The sequence below is a fragment of the Orbicella franksi genome, chromosome 15, assembly GCF_964199315.1.
Source record: "Orbicella franksi chromosome 15, jaOrbFran1.1, whole genome shotgun sequence".
Classification (NCBI taxonomy): Eukaryota; Metazoa; Cnidaria; class Anthozoa; order Scleractinia; family Merulinidae; genus Orbicella; species Orbicella franksi.
The window spans coordinates 6,943,527-6,962,881 of NC_138159.1; the positions used below are offsets into that span (position 1 = coordinate 6,943,527).

General features: G+C 39.1%; 1 pseudogene; it reads right to left on the minus strand.

The window, feature by feature from the left end:
• Window positions 1-372: 372 nt before the first annotated feature.
• On the minus strand, window positions 373-3,792 carry LOC145469702 (uncharacterized; annotated as a pseudogene).
• Window positions 3,793-19,355: the final 15,563 nt, after the last annotated feature.

Here is a 19,355-nt window from a genome sequence, read left to right on the forward strand (position 1 = left end):
CAAAACTCAGTGACAGATCTTTCTGTTGGTTTCTGGCCGCCATGTTGGTGCCCATACGGATGGGCACCAGCATGGCGTCTCCATACAAATCTCTGTAAATTTGGGTAAAAATTTTCTCCGCATATCTCGCATAAGAAAAATTGCTGTGACCAGAATTTTGGCGAGATTCTTTGCATATTTACCTTCTTTCATTTCCCAGATTCTGGACTTTATCTATTGACCGGTTTTGATTTTTATTTTGATCTGTTTTGAATTGCGTGACACTGAAAACCAGCAATTAGGGTTTTCATCTGTAGTCCCTTGTCGTCTCAGATAACAGGACGTTCCTAATAAAAAACAAAATAGGGAAGAAAAGGAATCCAAGTGCGAGCAAGAGAACAAAAAGGTCTTCAAAATTTTTTGCCCGGGTCTCACTCTGTCTAACACTTGGCCGTAGGAAATATGGGTTTGCTCACAATCCCCACTCAAATTGTTAGAATACAATATAAAACAATCCTTACTCAACGTTTGGTTATGCTGTTTAAGGCATTTATCAACAATTCTCAAGTCGCGGCAACTTGCTGCTACCTAAGGATGTACTCTCTGTCTTCCTTGTTTGGTTGCGCAGTTTTAGGGTCTCTCTAGCGTTCTTAAGGCATTCGTCTCCTTTACTGCACTGTTTAAGAGCTTGATAAACGTTAGCCAAGTTGTTGTAGCTTCTAGCTACAGCAACGTGTACCTCGCCGAAAATCTTTTTCGAGATGATCAGTGCCTTCTCGAGGTATTCTTTTGCTTCATTGTACTGTCCAAGATTCTCATAAACATTTCCCAAGTTGTTATAACTTGATGCGACATCGGCATGTTCCTCGCCGAAAATCTTTTTCCTGATGATCAGTGCCTTCTCGAGGTATTCTTTTGCTTCATTGTACTGTCCAAGTTTCGCATAAACATTTCCCAAGTTGTTATAACTTGATGCGACATAGGCATGTTCCTCGCCGAAAATCTTTTTCCTGATGATCAGTGCCTTCTCGAGGTATTCTTTTGCTTCATTGTACTGTCCAAGATTCTGATAAACATTTCCCAAGCTGTTATAACTTGATGCGACATCGGCATGCTCCTCGCCGAAAATCTTTTTCGAGATGATCAGTGCCTTCTCGAGGTATTCTTTTGCTTCATTGTACTGTCCAAGATTCTTATAAACAGTTCCCAAGTTGTTATAACTTGATGCGACATAGGCATGTTCCTCGCCGAAAATCTTTTTCCTGATGATCAGTGCCTTCTCGAGGTATTCTTTTGCTTCATTGTACTGTCCAAGAGCTCGATAAACATTTCCCAAGTCGTTATAACTTGATGCGACATGGGCATGCTCCTCGCCGAAAATCTTTTTCCTGATGATCAGTGCCTTCTCGAGGTATTCTTTTGCTTCATTGTACTGTCCAAGATTCTTATAAACATTTCCCAAGTTGTTATAACTTGATGCGACACCGGCATGCTCCTCGCCGAAAATCTTTTTCGAGATGATCAGTGCCTTCTCGAGGTATTCTTTTGCTTCATTGTACTGTCCAAGAGCTCGATAAACATTTCCCAAGTTGCTATAGCTTTCTGGTACCTTCCATACACAACTTGCAGTATAAATCTTGGTAGCCTCTTCATGGTATAATATTGATGATTTATACTGGCATTTCATTGATAATGTTAACCCGTGCACATTAAAAACATCTGCTTTAACTATGTCGCCCTCTCGTGTGTTACTTAGATATTGAACAAAATCACAGGCTGACGTTGAAAATAGAATTGCATTGGATAAATTACTAAGGCTCTGAAACACAGTAGCAGTTGAGCAAAGCCACGAAACAACAATGTCGGAAGAAATTAAGGGTGCTAACTCCTTCACCCAAACAACTTCAGCAGGAAAAGTGCTTGTAAGAATTTCATACAACACTTTGCAGTGAGTTGTAATTCGACGCAGCATTACCCAGACGTCCCCACTTTCATGTAAACGATTCTTCTCCGACGTAATAAGGGAGTAAAAAACCTGAACTGCTACAGATAAACACTCATGCTTCTCTGTAGCCTCCATCAGTGACATTTTGCTGAGTACCTGATGAACAACGTTATGCACTCTTAAATAGCTAGGTGCTTCACCTTCACTGTATAAACACAGAATTAAGGAAGAATTTAAAATCTTTGCTTTGATTAACTCGTCAGTCTGTCGCGAGGTGCTATTATTGACAAAGTTGACAGCTGCTTGAATTGGGACGGGTTCCGAATCACATAGCGAGAGAAAGAGAAATGTCTGGCGAAGAACTTCGTCGCTTTTCAAAGTTGTATCTATTGCCAATTGAATAACTTCAGTCATCTTTTTCGGATACGCAAGATTCACTTGAGTAAGACGTTCTTCTGTCACTTCACGTTCGACATCCGCAAGTGTTGTCAAGAAGTTTGACCAGTCATAGGTTGAAGAACGACTCACAAATTGCACGTAACATGCAGCGGCTGCTAAGGAAAGCGGCTGATAGTCTAGTTCCTCAGCAACCGCTTCAACTTTCTCGTTATTGGACATTTCCGATAATTGTTTCAATACCTCCACTGCGTCCTCAGGCTGCATTCCTTCACTGAGTGACTCATGGTAAGTATGAGGAGCATTTGTAGGAATCACACTGCTATCTTGAGTTGTAATCAGCACCCGACCGTGACCCCACTCTTCACTGGCGGTTTGAGGTAGGTACTCATAAACCAAGGACAGGTTAACAATGTTGTCTGCTATTATTAACCATTTTGAGAACTGTTTAAACTGCGGGAAAATTAAACACTGGAGTTGCTGAAGTCTTTCCTTGGGGTTGGCTTCCTCCGCAGTAGCCAGTTTGGCGAGGGCGTATTCAGTAATTCCCAACTGTTTAGCCTGACTGAGGTACGAGTCAGCTAGCGTTTCAAGGGTTTCAGCATTCAGGGTTGCCACGAACGTTAAGCTTTCACTCTCACCTGATCCTTTTGTAAAGAACTCTTCTCCAATTTGACGCGCAAGTTGAGTTTTGCCACATCCAGGGTTTCCTGATAAGTAAATGGTACTGACTGCTCCGTTACTTCCATCGTCAAGCTCTTGCATTTTTGCCATTATCCTTGTGACGTCATTTGAACGTCTGATGATTTGGTGAGATGGCTTAAACGTGAGAGCACAAAAAGACTCAACTTTAGAATTAATTTCTTGCGTAAGACATTCAACCTGCTCTTCCTTTTCCTGTATCGTGTCTTGTGCCACTTGCAAATCACATTTGACTTCTTTTAATTCCGATTGAAGATTCGCAACCTGTGCCATCAAGTTGTTTACTTCTGCCGTGGGAAAGCTCGTCTGGTTTTTAACCGCCTCTATATCGCTGATCGGAAGACTCAAAGAGTTGAACGCCAGCAACACTCTTCCGACATAACCCTTGAATTCAGCATCAGTAAGTTTCGCCTCGCTGATATGAGCAATGTCATTTCGGACTAGGCGAAGATCGTTGACTTCTTTCTTGATGGCTGCACTCAGCGTTGTGCCAATGCTGTCTGAGAACAGGATCACGAAAAACAAACAGCTACAGTCCCACTCTGCCGTGTTACCGTTTTGTATAGTCGCCAGATATCGTGCATTCTTGGAGCGGCTTTTTCTAGACTCCTTATTACAAAAGTCTAAACCATTTTTTGGCGTGTCTTTCCATTCTCCAGGTGTTGGTTTGTACAGGAAATCCCATTCTTGCTTGAAGACTTGTCGTAGTCCCTCGGGAACCAAGTTAAAGGCAATGTAACAAATTCGAAAATAGTTCAATTGTTCTGAAGTATACTCCATTGTGGAATGATCTGTTGTAAAGATATACCATTTAATTCTGGTTACGAGGATTCGTGTAGAGCAGAAAATGTCCCGTTTATTCTAGAGACGCGTTCTCTGGCTGTCTGGACGAACTTGAGCAAGTTTTCTCAGAGCTGTTGGTTTTGCTTATCAGTGTAAAGACGACAGAAGACGAGTAATTCGTCAAGGCAGACTTTATCTTTTTTGGTACATCTTGAGGGTCATTCCACTGAAATAGAACCTGCACTGAGATTTTTTCAAACTTAACTAATAAGTAATTTTGATATTAACTCCTGTGTAGTCACGTGACCTTTACTGGGGGCATCAGAATAAGAATCATTAGATGACGGTTTCGGTAATAGTTCAAAGCCCTAGCAATTTGTCACAACCCCTTGAACCAGCAGACCGTAGACGATTAGTTTTTTAAATTAACTTTTCTTACTGAACGCAATCTGACGTAAATAAAAAGTCTGATCTCGAAAAGAAAGATAATAATTAAGATGGCAAGAGCAGGTCTTAGTAACTTGACAAAGTTTGCTGAATTTTAAAGTTTACGATACGGAAAGTAACTTCAACTACCTTGGTCAAAATAGAGATTGCCAACATTTTTGATGCCGGGGGATAATTAAGGTCCCACATGAATATTCAAAGACGTTAGAACAAGAAAACAAAGTGATTAAAATTCCTTCGAAACAATGTTGCCAAGCAAGCATAAAATTAAGGGCTTTCCCTCGATGGTAAACTTATGTCTAGAACTAATAAATAACATTTGCTCGCATTTGTGTATTATATTCCAGGTAGCTGTGATGTGTTTTGTGATGTTGTGTAAATGTCTCATAAACAACTAAAGACTAGATAATTATTATTGAATACCGTTTTCTTGTGCTCATACAAACCCAACCATCTCGTCATACTCAAGCTATTCTTCCCTTTCACTCACAAACTTGAAAAATAACTTCCCGATGGTGGCCATGAATATAGCTACCTAAAAGTTTCACTAAGTTGGAATTTTGCTATCCTTAGCATGGCTTAAAGTGCCATTAACCCCCTATTTTTTTTTTTTTTCGCTAATATAAATTTCCTTTTTCTCATGATCACCACTGCGAAAAAATTATAGTTGTAGCTATTTTCGTTGATTTGGTATGAATTTTCAAACTTTGTAAAATTGCCCTTTTCCATGTTCACGACTGAGTAATAGTGGAGAATGGGACGAGCTGGCTTCTGACGTCATTTCGCAATAACAATATTTTGTTTCTGATAAGAATATATGCGAACATGCGATAGTGTGTGTCAAATTCGTTGCAGAATGCAAGGAAGATGTGTTGTTGGAGGCTGTAGCAATACAGAATGCGTAGGATAGAGTATTCCTCTTCATTCAATACCTCTATCTCGATGAAACTCGACTAGAAACGAGAAAAAGACCAAAGAAGTGGGCTGATCTGTGCGACCCTAAAGCCGGGGAGCCATTGAGGATTTCTTCGATCTCGGGTTCACCGCTACTGTAAAAACCTAGAGATTTTCATGGCCTGTACATTCTTCTCTATCTCTGGTGGAAAGCTTAGCATTGTCAAGGTACTGCATGAGACACGAATTTGGGATAAGCTGGAAGCCATCTGACTATTCCGAGCGCAAACGATCCTCAGAGTCGCAGACGAAACTATAGATCGTTTTCATGTGACGTCATCATTTTCTAAGGGAGGAGGATAAGAGGGGGTAAATTTATATCTGTTTACAATGTTACAGCTTAGTAGTGTGCTTCGTTTGGAAACCAGCGTATTTTGAATTTCAGAGTTTCTGGCGGTGCGTGACAAAAAGCAACAATCGCATTTGTAGAAAATATATACCTATCTAATTTTTAGCTTTTTTAGAAGTTAGATCATTAGAAAAAGTGCTTATGCAAATGTTTGGTTGCTCAGTACAGATAATCAGTCGCCTTGATAACCAATGTAAGTTCCAAATGTTTACACTATTTTCCCGCCGCCATATTGGTGCACCACAGAGGAACACCAACATGGCGTTTCCATACTGGGCTCTGTAAATTTCTGCGAAACATTTCGACAAATATCTGCAGGCTGGGAAAACGCACAAACCTAAAACTTGGAGAAGTGTATTCTCTATCTTTTTTCTATAAGATCACAATTTCTTGACTTTATCCACTGAATGGTAATCAGTGATGTGAACACGTTAGCTTTACTAAAAATGTCAATGAACAGAGAGCTTGAGTTCCGAAAGCTCTTGATGGAAAGCTTGTCAAAGCTACGCAAAATGGTTAGAACTTGATCATAAAATTGATTGATCAGCCGAGCACAATAAATAATTATGTTAAACTGAGTTTCATTACCAGTGCAGTTTGCGGATTGAAAGATGTGCAATCTCCCCCGAGATGATGGATTGATTGTTTTCGTGCCGTTGGGCGACGATCAAGGCCAAAATAAATATCTTAGGAAAGCCAGTGAGACTTGAGAGCGCGAAAGCAAAGTAGTAGGACTCAAATGTCTCGGAACAACAGATGTGCAAAATACCTGGAACAGAATCTGTTGTAGAAACTGTTTAATTGGTTTTGCTGATTTGCTCTCCCGTTGTTTCTTAAAACTATCAAAGTCTGCAGAAACAAATCCAATTAACGTTGACATTAATACAATCTTCCTTAAAATCACACTTTGGAGAAATAGATGCATTCTTAGACTTCTGAAGTATTTAAAACAAACAGTAGACGAGCGACCAATTATTCAGACATGCATTCTTGAAAAATGCATAGTTGCTGCCAAATTGTTAAGCAAATGACAAAGTTACTATCTTCTGACGTTTCGGATTAAAACAGCACCGAGTAGTAATACGGAGTGAGCATGGCGGTCGGACGTCTGATTTCACGTGGCATAGTATTCGCTTGTTTCCTTCTCTTAATCGTATTGTGACGGTGGAAAACAGAAGATGGTGGCGCTGGTGATGTAGGATTTGGTCACAAGAACAAGACAGAGACAGCGACAGAGACAAAAGTGGCTAATTTGTTGACAATTTTGGATCCTAAAACGACTCGCCGGACGCTTCGAATGTTTAAAAGGAAATTTTTCCAGCGAAGGCTCTTTTACTACAACAACACGAAAGCTTCGTCTAATCCTGACTGCTGGATACTACTCTCAGGAGGTTGTCCAAATCCTGGACCAAAACAGAACCAGACTAAAGTAAGAGCAAAATGTTGCTTATAATGTGAACGGGTCATCGGCCAGAACACGAAACGGATCCTGGAGTGTTCAGAGTGTTCACAACAGGCTCATTGGAAATGTGTAGGATTGACCAAACAAATGTGCGCTTAGGCAGAAAGCTGGAACTGCTGGAGTTGCTGCTCTCCATTTAATTTCTCGGATTCCTTCTTTGAACAAGCTAACATAAAGTATAACAGAAAGTATAAATGTCCCTTAATTTAAAACAATAATAAAATTTGTCTGCCCGCTAGGTTTTCAAAACTAACGACCGCTTTAAGTTCAGGAAATTTTGAAAATATTCCAGTCTGTAACTAACACACTCGCCTTCGTAAAGTGCTGCGATAAATTCCCGTAAATCTCTTACCTGGCTTCAAGATTAAAGTTTTGGTCCTTTGTAGCGATCCTTGAAACCTAGGTAGCATTAAAACTGCCAGCTTTTCCTTCCAACTGTAGGTTTGTATATAAAGTAGATTTATACATTCCTCATTTGTGTCGAGCGTGACCGTCACATACTTCGATGTTCTTTGTATTACTGACCATGTTTTCCTCGAAGCCGGACATTTATACTTTCTATTCATGTAGTTCAGCAGTTTCAAACAGGTGCCACGTTTTTAAAACGTGCCTTCAAAGTAGAGCTATTTTCGCGTTTGGTTCAAAACTCGATTTAACGGGTAGAAAATCTTCTTTTAACCGTTGAAGAAACAACATTGAATTATAATTGCAACATGGCTAAACAAACTGCTATGAAATATCTATAGTTGAAAAAAAGAATTGGGACTTTTGAGCGAATATTAATTTTTTTAGAGCGCCGGCAATATGTGCTATTTTCCAGTTTCGGCGGGCATGAAACTTGTGTCGAGCGGACCGAACTTCAACCATTCCTAGAAAACTTCAATTGGAATTTTTAATGAAACAAAACTCATTTTAGTGATTGACTAGGTAAGGGCTTCGAAATCCCAGCTTATGAAAAAAATCGACTTTTCGAAGTAAAATCAGTTGTCGGTTCTTACAGAGACAGCCTCTTAAAGCCCTGACAGCGCAGATTTTACCCATAAGTGAAACAAAGATCGACTCCACTTATCCAAACGATCAATTTAGCCTGCCTGGTTATTCATTATATCGTAATGACAGGAAAGAAGGCGGCGGTAGTATTTCGGCTCTCATCTCCACCGTAGTCCCATGTAGGAGATTAAAACCTGATCGTCACTACCAGTGTATAGAGCCAATCGTGTTGGACGCGAAAATTGGGAAGATAAACATGATAATAATTGGTCTTTACCGACCGCTTAGACCATTAGTGGAAAAAAATTACCAGCAATTGCTAGAGGAAGAACTGAACCACATTTGTACTTGGGGGTAACTTCAAAGAGACTCAGTGACTGTCATTGGTGACCTTAACCTAGACAGGCTAAGGCCTCAGAGAAAAGAAGGCAAATTACTCCTGGATTTCGAAATGGTGCAGGGCTTTGAATGCCTCGACTCATAAAGCAGCCAACTAGATTGGATAGAAACGGAACAACAACAACAACAGCCACGCTTATCGATGTACTGCTGACCAATCAACCAGACCTGTTCATCAGAGGAGGAGTTTTTGACCCTGCCCTAAGTGATCATACGCTCATCTATGGTATAGTGAAAGAAAAAGCAAGGAAACACTCACGCAAAATCATCCATTTCAGGCGCTACAAAACCTTTGATCCGGTGAAATATGAAAATCTACTAATGACGGTACCTGGGCACGTCGGAAACCTGTTTGATGATGTTGAGGACAAGGCGTATTATTGGAATACAATCATGCGAGACATTGTAAACGAATATGTTTCCCCCAGAAAAAGAAGCGAGTACAGGATGAAGACGTACCTACATGACAACCTACCGCATGGAAGAATGCCATCCGAGCAAAGAGAAGAGCTTTTAAGATGTATCTCAATGAAAGGACACAGCAAAACAGGAAAGAGAAGGTGAAATGTCGCAATGAGGCAGTCAGACAAAGAAGAATTGCTATACGGCAATACTGGAATAAAAAGACTTCTGACCTTAAAGAAAACCCAAGAAATTTTTTCCAAACTTCTAAACCGTTTCTTGGATCCAGGAAAGGGGTCATGAGGACTGATATTAACTTAAAAGTTGACGGCAAGATCATTAGCGACCAAGAAACTGTTGCGGAAATATTAGCGGATCACTTTGCAACGATAGCAAGCGATATCGGTGATGTCAACTTAAGAAACTCCTCGGAGAGTGACTTGTGTCTTGCGAATACAAACGGCGAATAGTTCAGAACCAATGATCAAGTCCAATCCAGCAAACCAAGTACAAGTCATAAATGCTCTGGAGTCACCTAATAGCAGAAAAGCATCTGGGTACGACAATCTGCCAGCCAGAGTACTGAAGTATGGAGCGGAGAAACTCGCTATACCACTGGCGAATCTGTACAATTCATGTATTACAAATCGTCAATGGCCAACCAACTGGAAAAGAGGGAAATAGACAACCGTCTTTAAGAAAGAGGATCTACAAGATAGTGGGGACTATGGACCAATAACTGTCCTTCCAGTGGTTCGTAAAGTATTTCAGCAGCTACTTAGCGACCAGATTTCAAAGCAATTTGACAGCCGTTTGGATCCTCGAATCAGGGCATACCGTACACGTCATAGTTGTGAAGGAACACTGATAAGTCTTATTGAAGCATGGAAATCAGCACGTGATAACCAGCAAACTGCTAAAATCTTGTCTAGTGACTTGAGTAAGGCTTTTCACTCGCTCAATCCTTCGTTAATGATCAGCAAATTATAAGCGTATGGATTTCATGACGAACTGCGTGATCTACTACGATCCTACATGTGTGATCGACTGAACCGAGTGAAGCTGGGAGCTTTTAGAAGTAAATGGAAGAGGAGTGATAGGGGTTGTCCACAAGGATGGCCCTAGGCTCATTGTTATGGAACATCTTTCAGAACGATCTGACATATGTAATTACTTCGCATCTCTCTATATACGCGGATGACCATCAAATGTATGAAACAGCGGGGGACACGAAAATGGCTAACACCAATCTTATTAGGAATGCCATCGCTCGCCCCACAACTCAAGGGTGGCGGAGTTCGCTATTCCCAGATTTAGGACCAAGAAATATGGTAAACATTCGCTCACCTACCTGGGACCAAAGTTGTGGAATAAGCTACCAAGCGAAATTAGAACCCTCCCATCACTATTTAGTTTTAAAAATCGTATCCGTAAATTTGATTTAAGTGTAATGGTAGAAGATGACAATTGTTCCAACTGCATCCTTTGTAATTCTTAATTCTTTTTAATAATTTATCTCATTAGCTGATTGTTATTAGAAAATAGTTTGTTGGTTTTTAACTATATTATATGGTTAATTATATTGTTGGGTTTTTTTAATAGTTCATTAGAAAATAGTTAGTAGGTCGTTAAATATATGTAGTGTCCCCAATTAGTAGAGGGTTTTTTTCCCCATCGGCTAGCTAGATGTTAAGACACATTAATAAAGTTTATGTACGTTCTTCCTTTTTCTTCTTTGCCAAACACCTGTGAATAGATCTGAAAGCTTCAACGTCTTATCAAAGAAAAGTGAAAGTGCTTATGAATCAATATTGAACTTAAGACTCGCTCTTCATACTTCAGTTAACTTTTGACAGTTAATTCCTGTATAGTGACCTGAACTCTGTTGCCGTTACAACTATCCGATGATAGTTTCAGCAATAAATCAACGTCCCAGTGACAAGAGATTGTTCACAACACATTAAGGCGGCAAACGTATCCACTGAAGATTATTAATGTTAATTGACTTCTCTCCCAGAAACAGAAACTTTGATTTTAAAAAAAGAAAATGGCCTGTTTTTCCGACCGCATATTTTCCATGCCCATGTTTTATATCGTGAAGTCTTAGTATCCCTGCAAAGTTTAGCCCTTAGTTTAGTAATAGCAAGAAAAAAATACTAAGGTTGAGTCTTTTTTACTAAGAAGAAACTTACGAGAAGATGACTAACCAGGCCACTTCCGGTTTAAGTTTCAACAAAGCGTGTCTGTAAAAATCAGCCATTTGATTCCGATTAACACCTTTTTTTCTTCTAAGTCAGAAATTAGAGACTCTGAAATTAATTCTAACCGAAAAGACTCACTCTTAATCAGAAATTTTCATGTGATTTTTTTAGGACCGATCATATTTTGGTCCGGCAACGGTTATAAATTTTTGTGGAAGAAGTCTTGAAAATTACGGATAATGGAGTCGCTGGACCTTTTTTCTGAAGAAAAACAACTTATCAGTCACTCTAAATGCAATCACAACGTCTCTCATGACACCACTTGAAAATCACTTTGAACCTTAAGGAAATTTTGAATATACTTACAGCTAATTGCAAAATTAAATGCAGTCTCACTATTCCAGTCTATACGCACGGTGTCTGGAAAAATTCACTTACTATGAATGCTTACCTGGCTACAAGTTTAGAGGCTCGCCCCTTTCTTATAATCCATTAAAAGTGAAGCAACATTAAAAACCTTAGCCCCAGCGATAAATTGATCGTGAGTACATCGTTGCGAGTAATGAAAATTCAGGTTGATTCACACCGTACGTGACGAGGTCACGACACGCCAACTTATCTGAAGTTTGCTGGCTATGATTGTCTTGGGATTCAGTTTTTTCTCGTCTAGATTTGTCTCCTTGATACTGCAGAGAATGATCAGGTATAGAACTTGCATGAGAACCTAAAGAACGAATGGATATGCTACAGAATATTTATTCATACCCAGTCCACCGGTGCAAATGGCCTAGGTATTATAAATTGAGGAAGTCCAAGACGGTCCGTTTTCCCCGCCAAGTCGCTGAATGTCTGACTAAATTACCAGAAAATTACTCATTGGCACACTTTCCCTTTCTCTATCGGGATTTTCCTTTTGTTGCTTTCTCAGCCCGCACAGATCCAGACTAAATAGGTGTACTGCATATATCCAAAGATAGGACAGGGGAGGGGTGGATTGTCCTTCAAAGACTACTGCTTATAGCACCCTAGCTGTAGAATTGCTGGCCCTTAACTCCGATTTCCATAAAAAAGAAGTGATAATCCCCAGGACGACCAGTATGCTTGGTGTAGGTGGTATGGTAAGTCGTCACAAAGTCCAGTGCCTCATGCCTGCTGGAGCTTAAATTGGTTATTGCTCTTCTTCCCTGGACAGGATGATAATCACCGGCTCCTATTTATACATCTGGGTGGAGAGAGACACTGTGAAAGAAAATTGCCTTTCCCAAGACGACATGACAACGCCCTAGTAACCAGGAGCGCTCGATCCGGAGTCCAGCCCACAGCCATTAGGCCACGACCGAGCTATGCGCTAGGCAGTTGTCAGTTTTGTATAGAATTCGAACGCGTTACTACGTTACATGTTTACTTCAGTCTGTCGTAAATTGATAAAATGCAACCGTGACATTAATATATGGCCAGCACATGGACATCTTGCCGGCTGGATTGTTTATTTACAGGAAAAGAAACTATCTGCGATCAATTAATTAAACTTATTAAATCTATTCATTCTTTAAGTGAATTTGTTTCATCTGAGTGTGCTTGAAAGGCAGAGGAGCGAAAAAGTCTGGCTATCACAATTTAGTCTCCTGGGAAACTGAAAACATTATTATACAGTGTCCCGTTTGGAAAGAAGATGACATATGCCGGGCACGAGATAACAAGCCGCCAGAGGCTGCTTTGACTCTCCCGTTGGCGACGTTAGATCGAGATGTTACCCACCTGCTGGTCAAATTAAAGTGGGCACTGGTGGTAATAAACTGGCCACTTCCCATAGAATTGACAATTTCCCTGGGTGGAAGTTAAAGTATGAATTAAAGAACATTGCCCACGTCACCGCCGAAAATTCACTCGTTTGCGTGACCAAAGTGGGCCATGTCAGCACCCTTTCCATCAAAGAGAAAAAAGAAATTGAAGAAATCAAAGAAGGTTACCGCTGACGTTTCAGATAGCATATTTCAGGCGTTCGGCATTGTAATACCTATTGCATCCATAAGTATCCAAGGTTAGAGTGACTGCATGCATGTTCATCAGACATAAATTCATCTTGCACGTTCAAAGATCTTTTTTACACGCTTTAATGTCTTTAATTCGTTCCACTGGTACAAGGATCGTTGTTCCATCATCATCTGCATACACATTTAAACAAAATATCTCTAACTTAAATTGTCTACCCAGTACACACCCACAATTCAATTTCTAACATTTTCAATGCCATATTGGATGTTGTTTCACTTGAAAAGTCGAAAGGGCTTGGAGATGAATTAAGTAGTTTCACATGCCCAATATTAAATTACAGTGGAGACGCTTCGCGTGTCATGTTCAAACAATGTAATGTCCTGGCGAAAATAGGAAGTAATTTGGCCCTCTATTGTATCACGAGGCTTACTTACTTGCAATCTCTATCGTAACGATAGTATTTTTATTTAGAATCGATACCAAAGAGGAGCTTGGACGGAAGCTTGAAGGAAAACAGCTCTGAGTGCGTCACAATTAAGTCGGAAATTTCGCTACCACTAGTCACACAAGGTATTTGTGATCTTCTGGCAAGGGGAAGGAGAAAAAACTCACGGCTTAAAATTCTAATCATGGTGAATAGTCAGCTATGAAGGCACGTGACGTTAGAATGTCATAAATTTCAAAACATCCGTCATATTGAACCCACCAGTCTGGATTTCATGACTATTTCATGAAATCAAAATATCGTTTTTGCCAGGTACAACAAAATTAAAAGAGAAGAGAAAGGGTACTAAAGGAATTAAAAGGTGCAAAAAAACTATGTTTGTCCCAAGAAACCTTGAAAACGTCAATAAAAAACAGAGAATTAGATGAGAAAAGTCAAACTTAGGGTAATTATGCCTGATAAAGCAAGGTTGCCATGGAAACAAGGCAGAGTCCCATAAATAAGGCTTTTTTTTCAGCTTTTCCCACCTAACTTATACACTCAGTAAACAACTTGTTTCATTGTATTTTGATTACTTTTTTTGTTATCAACGTATAAAGTTTCCCCTCACCTTCCAGTCCCCTGGGTACTAGGTACAAATGCTGCATAAAATTTAGTTTCAAATCCGTCAGTAGGAAAATTTCTAGTTTATGGTTTGAAAATATATATTTCATTTAAATAATTTACTTTGGGATCATTGATTGTTGGTTAATTGTGCAGCTGGTGTCTAAAAATCTCTCCGAAAAAGAAATTAAGAGTTTTACAGGAAGTACGTAGTAGGTAACTTCTCTAAAAATGTTTCGTAGTAAAAAAAGCCTCAACCTCAGTATTTCTATCTTGTTATTACTAAACTAAGGGCTAAACTTTGCAGGGATACTAAGACTTCACGATATAAAACATGGGCATGGAAAATATGCGGTCTGAAAAACGGGCCATTTCCGGTTGCTCCCATATGCTTCAAATAGGACTAAGTTGTGATCACAGCCACAGGCCAACGAAAACTTCTCTTGAGCTAATGGTTTTACCCATACAAGTCTAAGGATAGGGCGTTTCAAATATGGTTTTGGTTTTGTCTGAAATTAATTGTACGTTGCTAAAAGAGAGAATGAAAAGTGGCCAAAATTACACTAAAAATCAGCTTCTGGGCACCCCTGAGGGGCTGATATCCAGAACTCGGCTAAAAAATGGTCGTTGAACCTGAAACTCTGGCATATTACGTAAGTCCACATAACGACTTTGTGTACCAATTTTAAGCGAAATCGGCTGACCGTCATTTCCAAGTCTGCCCCGGTCTCTCAGGCAGAAGCTCTTAAATGCCAAGTTTGCGTTAAACAAATGCAGTCTACGATAAAAAAAAAAATGAAGGGCTTTGAATTATGATGAATTATCTTAGTCACAATATAGATTGAATGTTTGAATGCCGGGGATTAATTAATATCCCAAATAAATATTCAAAGAAGGCCAGCGGTGAAGTTAAAACCAAAAAAACAGAGAAGTATTAAAACTGATTCGTTTGAAACAATGTTGCCAGGCAAGCATAAAATCAGGGACTTTCCCTTGTTGGAAGACTTTATGTCTAGTGCCAGTAAAAACACAGCGAAATTTGTGTGTCATTTCAAGTAGCTGTGATCTATATTATGATGTTGTGTAAATGTCTCGTAAACAAACAGAAGATTAATTCAGTTTTAGAATTTCGTTTTCTTGTGCTTATAAAAAAACCATCAATCACGCGATGCTCATTTAATACCCTTTCCCTCACAAGTTTTAAATGTAACTTTCCTATCTAACTGATATTACATTTATTACATTTGTTTGAAAGTTATTTCGGAAAAATTAGATATTAGTTTTCCTTGACAGTAAGAGGGATTAAAAAGAATACAAAATTTACTACTTACTTGAACAGACATTAAGTTACGCAGAAACCAGTTGATTGGTTTTCAGTGCTAGTTTGTTCCTCTCTGTGTTCTCCAAACGATCAAAATCTGCAATGGTAGGAATAAATGAAAAGAGGCGATGAATATAGCAATCTAAACGTATCACTTTGTTGGAGTTTTTATCCCTAGCATGCCTTAAGTCTTCCAAGCAAGCATCAGACGAAGGAAATTCCATTCGTGCTCAGGTATTGAAATGCAAAGTTAAGGTTGCAAATAAATAAATGATTAAGTTGTTTCCTTTAAAAGTTTCTACTCAAATTGCATTTTCCTTCTTTCCGGATTCGAAGACTTTACCAGTTTTAACAATGTTTCCCATGTAGTTAAGTGACCACATTGGCTTTACTAAAAATGCAAATAAATACAAAGATTCGGAACCGAAAGCTCTTGGTTGAAAGCTTGCCAAAACCACGCAAAAATAATTTGAGCTTGATCACAAAACATTGGACAGCCGGCAATCAATTATTGTGTTAAAGTCAGTTTCATTACCTATGCAGGCTGAAAAACGAGAAAGTTTAATCTTTAAACAAAATAATTATAAGACGTGCAATCTCTCCTGACCTGATGGATTGATTGTTTTCATGCCAAAAGGCGACGATCAAGGCCAATATAAATATCTTAGGAAAGCCAGTGAGACTTGAGAGCGCGAAAGCAAAGTAGTACTAGGATTAAAATGCCTCTGAACAACAAATGTGCAAAATACCTGGAGCAGACTCTGATGTCGTAACTGTTGAATTGGTTTTGCTGACTTGTTCTCCCGTTGTTTCTTAAAACTATCAAAGTCTGCAATAACAAATCCAATGAGCATTGACGGTAATACGACCTTCTTAAATCACACTTAGACTTCTAAAGTGCTTAAAACAAAGCTAAGTGCAACCGAGCGACCATTTATTCAGACATGCATTCTTGAAAAATGCAAAGTTGTTGCCAAACTGTTAAGCAAATGACAGAGTTTCTACCTTCTGATGTTTCGGCTCGAATCATAACGAAGTAATCGCTACTTTTCCCTTCCCTCTTCTTTACCAAACACCTGTGAATAAACCTGAAGGCTTCAACGTCAGATCAAAGGGAAGTGAAAGTGCTAAACTTAAGAGTGACTCTTCATACTTCTAAGTTAACTTTTGATAGTTAATTCCTGTGTAGTAACGTAACCTCTAAGAAAATGAAATATGGCCATGAATATAGCTATCTAAATATAGCAATCTCCCCCGAGATGATTGATTGATTGTTTTCGTGCCGTGGGGCGACGATCAAGGCCAAAATAGTTATCTTAGGAAAGCCAGTGAGACTTGAGAGCGCGAAAGCAAAGTATTAGGATTAAAATACCTCTGAACAGCAAATGTGCAATACAGCACCGAGTAGTAATACTTTTTCTTCTTTACCAAACAGCTGCGAATAGATGTGAAAGCTTCAACGTCACATCAAACGAAAGTGAAAGTGCTTATGAAGCAATATTAAACTTAAGAGTGACTCGCTCTTCATACTTCAGTTAACTTTTGACAGTTAATTCCTGTATACCTCTGTTGCCGTCATAAGAATTTATCTGATGACAGTTTTAGCAATAAATCAACGTCCTAATTACAAGAGATTGTTGACAACACATTAAGACGGCAGACTGAAGATTATGAAAGTTAACTGAGTTTCACTGCCACAAATAGAAACTTTGATTTTAAAAAAGAAAGCCCGAGAATGTAATGAAGCTGGCAAGAGCAAGTCAGCTTAGTAACTTAACTAACCAGGTTTGTTGCGTTAAACACATGCAGTTGACGATAAAAATGAGAAATGAGATGAATTATCTTAGTCACAATATGGATTTAATGTTTAAATGCCGGGGGGGGGGGGGCAATAAATATCCCAATCAAACAAATATTCAAAGAACGCCAGGGAAGTTAAAACAAATAAACAGAGTAGTATTACAACTGTAAAACTGGTTCGTTTGAAACAATTTTGCCAGGCAAGCATAAAATCAGGGACTTTCCCTTGTTGGAAGACTTAATGTCTAGTGCCAGTAAAATAACACTTAGTGCAATTTGTGTGTTATTTTTAGTAGTAGCTGTGATTTTTAAAAGTAGCTGTGATCTATTTTGTGATGTTGTGTAAATGTCTCAAAAACGAACTGAGGTCTAATTGTTTTAGAATTTCGTTGTTTTGTGCTCATAAAAACCATCAATCCCTTGATACTCAAGATTTTGATACCCTTTAACTCACAAGCTTTCCTATCTGACTGACATTACATTTATACATTTATTTGAAAGTTATTTCGGAAAAATTAGATGTTAGTTTTCCTCGACAGTAAGAGGGTTAAAGAGAATACAAAATTTACCACTTACTTTGAACAAACGTTAATTTCCGCAGAAACCAGTTGATTGGTTTTCAGTGCTAGTTTGTTCCTCCCTGTGTTCTCCAAACGATGAAAGTCTGCAATGGTAAGAATAAATGAAAAGTGGCGATGAATATAGCTATCTAAACGTATCACTTTGTCGGTGTTTTTTATCCTTAACATGCGTTAAGTCTTCCAAGCAAGCATCAGACGAAGGAAATTCCATTCGTGTCTGTCGGGTATTGAAATGCAAAGTTAAGGTTGCAAATAAATTAATAGATTAGGTTGTTTCCTTTAAAAGTTTTTACCCAAACTGGTCGGTGAATACAAAGTCCAGGCCTATTCGACTGTCATGAAGGCCGAGAGGAACACTCTCGCTCTTCCTCGGCTTGTATTTGGCTTGTTTTTCCGAAGTGTTAACATTAGTAAACGCCGCATCCTGATCAAAACAGCTGATGCGATCGCGCCACGTGCTTTCGCGGATGCAGATCCAGAACAGAGCATCAAAGGTTGACAAAATGAAATTCAATAAACCTGCAATGATTTCATTCATGGAGGATACCACATCATTCAAAATGACAGATCAAATTGATAATTTTATCGAAGTCTTATCGCGAAAGAAAGCTGTAAATCTTTCTCTGTTTTCTAAACATTTTAAAGGGATGAGAAGGGGTCAGAATGCAGGGAACCCATAAGAAAATTTAAGAAAGGGTTTTTTTTTTGCTTTAGTAGAGTCAAACTAAACTCGTCCGGACGATTTTTTCTATTGTCTCGGACGACAAGACGACTGCAAATATGAATCCTTATTGCATAATGCATAAACAAGGAAGATAGTAAGTTACTAGTATTTCTTTTTGCACTGTACGGGCATTGAAAGAGTAAAGCCAAAATATAGCTTATTTTAAGTTACATTTTTTCCCTCTTTTTTTTTCACACAGTTAGACCTCTGATTTTTCACCGCTCTCCTCCTCTCTTTTAATAATTCAATACTCTGGCTGGGGATCAACCTCGTTCCCAGGGTCTCTCATCTTCCCGCCCTCCCAGAGCGAGAGAGAGAGCCTGGGAACGAGGTTGGCAGAGGACAGTGTTGCCTTGTACATCAACTTGAAGAACTTTTTTCGTGGATAAAATGACTGTCTCTTTGGAGAGGATACTAAATGACGGGACCCCTTTTAATAGAAATTTCAAATCACACAGATTAAATAACAATGTAATTTGGGATAATCGGTATTGACATAAATCAATATTTTGCCGACACGGAACAGAGAACTCATGCGAGCCTAGTACGCGAAGGCTTATGGTTAGTGCGTTTGTAAAAAGAGAGGTCGAGAAACTTGTGACATTCTACGGTCAACCTTGCCACTAGCACTTTCGCATAAGGTTTATTTTTATTGTGTAAATAAAGGTAATCTAACGGCTCCGCCCCGAGGTTATATACCATTTTGACCGAAAAAGGTACCTCGTTCGTAAAACTTTCATTGAAAAAAGGTAGCCCCTTCACATACCTACTTACGAACACTGTATTATAACTGCTGTAACTGGTCTTCTTACCATATTTTCATGTAGTTCTTTTATATAATGATACACAGCCATAAGGAGTGTATGTGCGAAATATT